Source organism: Pteropus vampyrus, unplaced genomic scaffold (genome assembly GCF_000151845.1).
Source record: "Pteropus vampyrus isolate Shadow unplaced genomic scaffold, Pvam_2.0 Scaffold225, whole genome shotgun sequence".
NCBI classification, from domain to species: Eukaryota; Metazoa; Chordata; class Mammalia; order Chiroptera; family Pteropodidae; genus Pteropus; species Pteropus vampyrus.
This window is the reverse complement of record NW_011889006.1, coordinates 2,472,507-2,482,787: the sequence shown is the minus strand read 5'-3', so window position 1 is coordinate 2,482,787 and position 10,281 is coordinate 2,472,507. Positions and strand designations below refer to the sequence as shown.

The window sequence follows — 10,281 nt, the reverse complement described above, 5'->3', positions numbered from 1 at the left end:
TGTGAAAGTGGCACTAAATGGGAAATTCGTAGCTATAAATGATTACATTAAAAAAATACCAAAGCTTTATAATTTAATGAATGAGAAAAAGAACAAACTAAACTCTGGTAGCAGAAAGAAGGAAATAATAAAGATGAGAATACAGATAAATGAAATAGAGAATAGAAAAACTACATAAAATCAATGAAACCAAAACTTGGTTCTCTGAAAAGATAAAATTGACAAAACTTTAGCTAGATAGACTAAAAAAGGAAAATACTGAAATTACTAAAATCAGAAATAAAAATGAGAACATTAGTACCAATTCTACAGAAATACAAAGAATCATAAGAAACCACTATAAACAATTACATGCCAACAAATTGGACAACTTAGAAGAAAGAGATAAATTACTAAAACAACAATCTGCCAAGACTGAATCAGGAAGAAACAGAAAACTTGAACAGACCAATTACTAGTAAGGAGATTGAATCCGTAATAAAAAATCTAATGAAGAAAAGCCCAGGACCAAATGGCTTCACTGGTAAATTTAAACAAGCATTTGAGAAGAATGCCAATCCTCAAATTATTCCAAAAAATCTAAAAGAAGGGAACACTCTCAAAATTTACAACACCAGCATTACCCTGATACCAAAGCCAGACACAGACACTACAAGAAAACTATAGGCACCTGATGAATATAGGTCCAAAAATTCTCAATAAAAAACTAGAAAGCCAAATTCAATAGCACATTAAAAGGATCATTCGTCATGATCAAATGAGATTTAATCTAGGGATGCAAGGATGGTTCGACATACATAAATCAATCAGTGATACATCACATTAATAGAATGAAAGAAAAAATCATATCTCAATAAACACAGAAAAAGCATTTGACAAAACTCAACATCCACTCATGATAAAAACAACAAATTAGATATAAACGGAACATACCTCAACATAATAAAAACCTCATATGACAAGCCCACAGGTAACAACACACTCAATAATAAAAGGTTTAAAGCTTTTTATCTAAGATCAGGAACAAGACAAGAGTACCCACTCTCACCATTTCTATTCAACATAGTACTAGAAGTCCTACCTGGAGCAATCGGGCAAGAGAAAGAAAAGGCATCAGAATTGGAAAGAAGTAAAATTGTCTCTATTTGCAGATGATGTCATTTTATATGTACATGACCCTAAAGACTCCACCAAAAAACTGTTAGACCTAATCAATGAATTTAGTAAAGTTGCAGGATATAAGATTAACAAAAAATCAATAGCATATCTATACACTAACAATGAACTGTCTGAAAAAGAAAAACAATCCCATTTATAACTGAATCAAAGACAATAAATACTTAGGAATACATTTAACCAAAGATGAAAGCTCTCTAGACTGAATACTACAAGACATAGATAAATTAAAGAAGATGCAAATAAATAGAAAGGTATCCTGTGTTCATGGATTGGAAAAACTAATACTGTTAAAATGTCCATACTACAAAAGCTATCTATAGATTCGATGCAATCTCTATCAAGTTTTCAATGGCGATTTTACAGAAGTATAAATAACAGTCCTAAAATTTATATGCAACCACAAAAAATCACAAACAGCCAAAGCAATCCTGACAAAAGAACAAAAATGGATGTCAAGCTATTTATAAAGCTAAAGTAATCAAAACAATATGGTACTGGCACGAAAACAGACACATATACCAATGGAACAGAACTGAGAACCTGGAAATAAAGCCATGTGTATACAACAAACTAATATTTGACATGGGAACAGAGACTATTCAATGGAGAAGAGACAGTCCCTTAAATGGTGCTGGAAAAATTAGATATTCACGTGTTAAAGAATGACACTAGATCCCTATCTCACACTACTCACAAAAACTAACTCAAAATGGATTAAAGACTTAAATGTAAGAACAGTAGCCATAAAACTCAGAAGAAAACATAGGATAAAAGCTCCTTGATATGGATCTTGGCGATGATTTTTTAGATATGACATCTAAAGCATAAATAACAAAATCAAGAAATAAGCAAGTAGGACTATATCAAACTAAAAAGCTTCTGCGCAGCAAAAGAAATGATCAACAAAATGAAAATACAACCTATGGAATAAGAAAATATTTGTGAATCGTACATCTGATAATGATTAATGGCCAAGATACCAAGAAATATAAAGAACTTGTACAACTCAATAACAACAACAACAAACAACTTGATTTAAAAATGAATAGATGATTTGAATAAACATTTTTCCAAAGACATACAGATGGCCAACATGAAAAAGTGCTCGACATCACTAATCATCAGGGAAATACAAACTGAAACCACAATGAGATATCACCTCACACCTGTTTGAATGGCTGTTATCAAAAAGATAAGCGATAATGAGTGTTGGTGACACAGAGAGAAAAGAGAGTCCTTGTGCACTGTTGATGAGATTGTAAATTGGTGCAGCCATGATGGAAAAAATATGGAAGTTGCTTAAAACAGAACTACCATATGATTCAGCAATATCACCTCTGAGTACCCAAATGGATTTGAAGAGATATTTGTACACCCATATTCACAGTGTTATTTACAATAGCTAAAGGTGGAAGCAACACAAGTGTCCATCGATGAATGAATGGATAAGCAAAATGTGGTACATATGTACAATGGAATATTTATTATTCAACCTTAAAAATGAAGTAAATTCTGTAATATGCTACAACATAGATGCATCTTGAGGACATTATGCTAAGGGAAATAAAAATAAGCCAGTCACAAAAAGACAAATACTCTATGCTTTCACTTCTATCAGGTATCTAGAGTAGCCAAAATCATAGACAGAAATTATAACGGTGGTTGCCAGGAGCTGAGGGGAGAGGAAAATGGGGAGTTGTTGGCTGATGGGTATAAAGTTTCAGATTTATAAGATGAGAAGGTGCATGGGGATGGATGGTGGTGATGGCTGTACAATGTGAATGGATTTAATGCCATTGAACTGTACACTTAAAAATGGTTAAGATGGTAAATTTTATGTTATGAATATTTTAACACAATAAAGAAAGGAAAATGTGAATTGAAATGTTTTCCTTAGGAGTATTTCTAGGACCACCCTCCTGGTCCTGGTGCTCTTGTAAGGCCCCAGGCAGCCCCCAAATACTTAAGGCCCATCTGGGTACTGTTCCACATGCAGGAGATACTGGGGGGAAAGGACAGGGCCCCTTGTACTTGAGCAGCTCCCAGACAAGTAGGAAATGAGGCATGCAGATAGCTGTACCACTGCAGAGCATCTGTCATCTGTTACTAATACCTACAAAACTTGGAGAACAGAGCAGGAAACTTCATTCTGTCTCTCCAGCTTTCCCACTCATGCACAGCCTTTGTGGAGGCCAAGTCCAGCCAGGGCCTACCTCACAGCTGATGTCCAGACCCACTACAATGCACATGTCCTTCTGCAGTGCTCCCCTGAACTGGGCACCCTCCTCCTCCCGGCTCCACCTCTTGGCACCTGGGCAGCAAAAGTGCCCTGATGTGGAGTACCCCCAGCACCACCCTGGGCTATGCCAGCCCTTTTGCCTGGGCCCAGTCTGGGTGGTCTCTCCTGTGGCAGAATCTTCATCTCCTTCAAGCAATGCCTCCCTCTGAAGAGGCACTCCAGGCAGATTCTGCTTTTAGTTCTTTTGGATATATATACCCAGAAGTAGGATTGCTGGATCCTATGGTAATTCTACTTTTAATTTGTTGAAGAACAACCATGCTGTTTCCCAGAGGCTGTACCATTTTATATTCTCACCAACACTTGTTACTTATCTTTTTTTTTTTTTTATTAGTAGCCATCCTAATAGTTGTGAGGTGATATCTGGTTATGGTTTTGACTTGCATTTCCCTAATGATTAATGATGTTGAGCATCTTCTCAAATTCTTGTTGGACTTTGGTGTATCATCTCTGGAGAAATGTCTATTCAAGTCCTTTGCCCATTTTTTTATGTGGGTTATTTGATTTTTTTGCTGATGAGTAATAATAGCTAATATGTATTAAGCATACATTATAGGATCATGCTTAGGACCAAACTAAAATAGGTGATAATCTTGGCAGGCTAACAATTTGATGTCGTTTTCTTTTTTTTTTTTTAATATTTATTATTATTATGCCTACAGCACCTGGTCTTCCTAGGTGGTCTCCCATCCAAATACTAACCGGGTCCAACCCTATTTAACTTCCGAGATCAGACATCGGGCTTGTTCAGGGTGGCATGGCCATAGACCATGGACCATGGATGGCTCCACTGGGTCACAAACCCAGGACCTTCTGCGTGTAAAGCAGATGTGCTAACCACTACACTATGGAACCACATCCCTGGTGTCATTTTCAAACCTACAGTGTTTGAATATTTGCAAACCATTTACTTGGGGATTGGACAGAGACAGGGAGAAACTAATTTCCTGTTATTAAAAATTAAGTGTGAATGCAGTATTATTTACAATAGCCAAGACATCCATCACAAGTATCCATCAATGGATAGCTGGGTAAAGAAGATGGGATATATACACATATACACACATATCTACATATGAACACATACATATATGCAATATTATTCAGCCACAAGAAAGGATATCCTGCCATCTGCAACCACATGGATGGACCCTGAGGGTATTATGCTGAGATAAGTCAGGCAGAAAGACAAATATATGATATCATTCATATCTGGAATCTAAAAAAGCCTAACTCATAGAAAGAGCAGGATGGTGGTTATTGGGACCTGGGGGTAGGGGAGTTGGGAAGCTGTTGTTAAAGGGTACAGACTTGCAACCAGAAGATGAAAAAGTCATGGGGATCTAATGCACAGCACCCACAGTCAACAGCACTGTATTAGGTTCTTCAAAGTTGCTAGGAGACTGGATCCTAAATGTGCTCACCACAAAAAAGAAATGATAATTATGTGACATGATAGTTACCTAATGAAATGCTATGGTGGTAATCATATTGCAATATATGTGTATCAAATCAATGCACATTATACACCGTAAACTTACACAATATTATATGTCAATTATATCTCAATTTTTAAAAATTATATACAGAAACAGACTCACTAGTTCACTCCTACTGGCTATGGAGTCAATGTCAATGAACAAAGGGGTTTTTTGGTTCCTTTTACAAAATCTTTCCGACTTTTCTGAGATTCGTGTTTTCTCTTCAGTTTTTATCTCTGATCTTTCAAACCTGATAACTTCTTGGGAAGTGTTTTTTAGGGCTTAGAATTTTGATAATGAAATGAATCACTCCTCCCCAGTCAATAGTACCAGGCCAAGCATTACTCAGCCTCACAACCACAGCCAAGCGCCCCTGCCAACTTTCAGGCGATGGAAATGGAAGACTCCACACAACTGTTGGAAAACACAAGATAGGTGGGTGCAAGCACTTCTTCTAGTTTTGATACATCCCCTGTTGTGGGTGCAGGATCAATTTATATTTCAGCAGTTATATAAAGAGACATCAGCAGAAACCTGAGTTGCCTGACATATATTGATTTATCGAAGTGATTTTTTAATTAGGAAATATTTGCAACATATAGATAAGTGTAGAAAATGATACCCATGTACCCCCACCACGCATAAACAGATGTTAACATTTCTGCCATCTTTGCTTCAGAGGTTTCATTTTAAGAAATAAAATGTTTCAGATCCAACTGAAGGCCCATGTCTTCCCCTCTTCCCTCCCTCCTCAGGGGCCCCTACTATCCTGGAATTAGTGCATATCATTTCCATGAATAATGCTGTACTTTTGCTGTCTATTTATCTGCAGTCTAACCTATTGCTTTGGGTATTCGTAAGTTTTGCACAAATGATAGCTGTGTGGCCATTTGTCATTCTCTTGGCTGCTCAGTGTCTGAAGCCTCTTTCCAGGAGGAGGAAGAGCCCCTTCTATCATAAAACCTAAAAGGTTCAACCCTCCTTGCAGCTGGGGACAGGCATGTGACCTAGGTTCTGCAATAAGACCATACCCCTGACAGTGACGGCAGTGCCTGGGGCTCCACCTCGGCTACACATTTAGTCCTGGATCCTGGTTCTTGAGCTCCCCCGGTGACTCTGTGAACTAGGTAATATCCTCCCAGTGAATCCTTTGTTGGCTTAAGTCAGAAGGATTTTCTGTTGCTTACGGTTAAGAACCTGGTTGAAAATGATATTTTTGCAACTTGCTTTTTTCATTCAACATTTTTTTGGATCCAAATGGATATGTGTAATTGAAGGGGAGCAGAACACGCCACTCCAAAAGATGTCGCTTTGGCATATGGGTTATTTTGAATTAAAGGTACTTGAGAAAAAACTGGTACAAGGATACTCTGACCCTCCTTTGTCTCCCTGAAAACAGAAGATAAATCTACCATGTGAAAGGTACCCTCCCTGTACCAGGATAATAAATAGGCACTCTTATCGCCCTAAAATAAAATTAGCATTTTTCTAACTTCTCTCAAAAATCACCCAGGAATAACATGGAAAATGAGATACAGAAACATAAGATCCATTTCCAGGATCTTCAGGAAATCCTGAGCTACAGCAGAGGTGGGGCTGCCAAAAGCAGCAGCGAACAAGCAAAGGGGGTAAAAGGATGGTAGCAGAGGTTGCCTGTGGCTGCAGATATAATAGTTAACAGCGACAGCAGCAGCAGTAGCAAATACTTATATAACACTTACAATGAAGCCGAGGCTCAAAAAGATTAAGTGACTGCCCAAAGTCACCCAGTTAGTAGGTGGCAGTTGCGGAATTCAAACCTAGGCATCTGGCTCATCTGTGCTCTTCGTCTTGCTGTCCTTTGCAGGCTCTTGTCTCTGTCTCTGTCTCCGTCTCTCTCTCTCTCACACACACACACGCACAAACGTGAGAAGCAAGATACATGCCATGAGAGTGAGGAGCACACCCTCATATATAAAAACAAAATCTCTTGTTTGCAGCAACTGGAACAGATCACAGGTTGCTAACAGGAACATCCCTGGATCTGCTTTGGTCCTAAGGGAGAAGGGCTTATGAAGGAATCACACAAGCAAGCCATACGTGGTAGATTAAAGACAGCTACAATTTCTTTTCCCCTCCCTTTGAGTCGACTGGCTCTCCGACATATTTTCATCAACTGCATGTGTCTTTAGTGATACTATGAGACTTTCAAGGCTTGTCTCTAAAAGATCTGCCACTTCCACTTTCACTGCTTGAAATACTTCTTGGAGTCCAGTTGCCATACTGTAAGGAAGCCCAAGTTGCCACAAGGAAAGGCCCATATTCAAGAGGACTACAGCCCTCAGGTAACAGTCATCACCAACTACCAGCCATGTGAGTGGGTCATCTTGGAAGTGACAGCCTAAGTTGAACTTCTGGATGGCTGCAACCCCAGCCATTGCCTTGTGGAGCAGAGTTCAGTCCTGCCTAAAATACAGACATTTGAGGACATAAATGGTTTCTGCTGTGTTAAGTCAATGTTTCAGGGTGGTTTACAATGCAATAGATAACTGAAACAGTATATTTGCAGAAATCAGACCGTGATAGAAGAGTGACTGCATTGTCAATTTTGTTAATCTTTTCAAAATCCAGGTTTTGGTTTCATTGATTTTCTCTATTGTTCTATTCTGTTTTCACTCTAATCTTTATTTCATTCTTTCTGCTTGTTTTGGAATTAGTTTGATCTTCTTCTCTAGTTTGTTTAGGTAGAATGTTAGGTTATTGATTTGAGATCTTTTTTAACATAGGCATTGTAAATTTTTAATATAGGCTATAAATTTACCTTTCAGCACTGTTTTCTCCTCATTTCATGTGCTTTGGTAGGTTGCATTTTTGTTTTCATTCATTTTAAAGTATTTTCTAATTTCCATTGTAATTTTTTCTTTGACCCATTGGTTATTTAGGATTATGTTAATTTCCACATATTTGTGTGTTTTCCAAATTTCCTTCTGTTATTAATTTCTAATTTCATTCATTGTGGTCAGAACATACTTTGTATGATTTCACCCTTTAATTTTTTGTGCTTTGTTTTATGACCTACCATATAGTCAGTCCTGGAGAATGTTCCATTACACTTGAGAAGAATGTGTATTCTGCTATTCTTGGGTGGCTTGTTTGATAGAAGTCTATTAGGTCTAATTTGTTTAAGTTTTTGTTCAAGTCTTCTATTTTCTTGTTCTTCTGTCTAGTTGCCTGTTCTGCAGGTTCGGGGTACCGAAGCTTGGGTGCACAGTTCTAGCAGCTAGAAGAATATGCGAAGAGCTGTGGGCAGATGCGACATAGCTTTATTCAGTCATAGTAGGACACAGCAAGGCACAGGCACAGCTCCAGCTCGCCCCAGCCTGCACAGGTGGGGCTGTTCTTATAACAAGGTGCATAATAGTGGCTTAAGGTCAGGTACTATAATCGATCACAATCTACGGGTTGTTTAGGATGCTGTATCTAAGGTTACACAGGACACTGTAGCTAAAGCTGCCTGGAAACCGCACGGCTTGCTGGGAGGGAGCCTGACTGCATCCATTTTGTCAGTCAGTCCCCTCACCCAACACTCATTATTTAAAGTGGGACATTGGAATCTCCAGCATTTATTATTGAATTGTCTACTTCTTTGAATTGTCGGTTTTTTGTTTCATGTGTTTCGAGGCTCTGGAACATATGTTTATAATTATTATGTCTTCTTGATGAATTGACCTATTTTATCCTTATAAAATAACATTGTCTCAAGTAACAATTTTTGTTTTAAAGTATTTTGGCTGATATTAGTATAGCCATTCCAGCCCTCTTTTGGTTGCTGTTTGATATATCTTTTTTCTATCCTTTCATTTTTAATTTATCTGTGTTTTTAAATCTAAAGTATGTCTCTTATAGACAACACATAGTTAGAACATGTTTTTTCATTCATTCTGCCAATCTCTGCCTTTTAATTGCAGTTTTTAATCCACTTATATTTAAGTACTAATAAAGTAGACTTTACATTTTGCTATTTGTTTCCTGTATGTTTTAATGTCCTGACTTTGTCTCCATTACTACCTATTTTATATTAAATAGATATTTCCTACTATAACATTTTAACTTTCACATATACGGTTAACTTAGTGATTGTCAGGGAGATTATGATTAACAACTTCTATATAACTAATATAGTTCGGATTAATACCAACTTAATTTCAATAATTTACAAAATTTGCTCCTATAGAGCTCTATTCCCTTCCCGCTCCATTGGGCTGTTATTGCCACACAAATTCCATCTTTATGCATTGTGTGCTCATCAACATAAATTTAAAATTAATATTTTATGAAGTTGATTTAAAAACCTATAGGGAAAAAAGAGTTACCAACAAGAATGTATAATGCTATTTTTTATATTTACCTACCTAGTTACCTTTACCAGTTTTATTTCTTCATGTAGATTGAGTTACTATTTACTGTCCTTTTATTTCAGCTAAAGAACCATCTTTAGTAAATCTTGTAAGGTGGAGTCTGCTAGTAATCAATTCTGGTTTGGTTTATCTGGGAATCTCAATTTCTCTTTCATCTTTGAAGTATAGCTTTGCTGAATATAAAATTTTTGGTTGGCAGGTTTCTTTTTCTTTCAGCATTTTGAATATGTCACTCCTCTGCCTTCAGGACTCCATAGTGTCTAATGAGAAATTATCTGTTAATCTTATTCAGGATTCCTGTATGTGATGAGTCACTTCTCTCTTGCTAATTTCAAAATTCTCTCTGGCTTTGACTTTCAACAGTTTTATTATGATGTGTCTAGGTGTAAATTTCTTTGAGTTTATCTTGCTTGAAGTAAAAGATTAATGTCATCTATCAAATTTCGAGAGTTTTTACTCATTATTTCTTCAGGTATTCTTTCTGTCCCTCTCTCTCACCTCTCCTTCTGGGATTCCCATTCTGTGTAGTATGTTGGTATTCTTTTTTAATTTTTTAAATTTTTTATCAAGTTTATTGGGATAACATTGGTTAATACAATTATATAACTTTCAGGTGTACATTATCATTTGACATCTATATATTCTCTTGTGTGTTTACTACCTAAAGTCTGGTTTCCTTCAGCTACCATATATTTGATCCCCTTTGCCCACTTTACCCTCTCCCTACCATCCTGTATTTGGCCCCCTTTACCTCATCCACCTCCCCCATCTTCCCCCACCCCCTACCCTCTGGTAAACACTAGTCCATTGTCCATGTCCATGAGTCTCTGTTTGTCCTGCTCATTTGTTGCTTTTAGGTTTATATCCCACATATAAGTGACATCATGTAATTTTCAACTTTTTCTGGCTTATTTCGCTTAGCATG

At 37.2% G+C, this 10,281-nt stretch overlaps 1 pseudogene; it reads right to left on the bottom strand.

Moving 5' to 3' along the window:
- Positions 1 to 4,131: 4,131 nt before the first annotated feature.
- LOC111747518 lies at positions 4,132 to 4,247 on the bottom strand (annotated as a pseudogene).
- Positions 4,248 to 10,281: the final 6,034 nt, after the last annotated feature.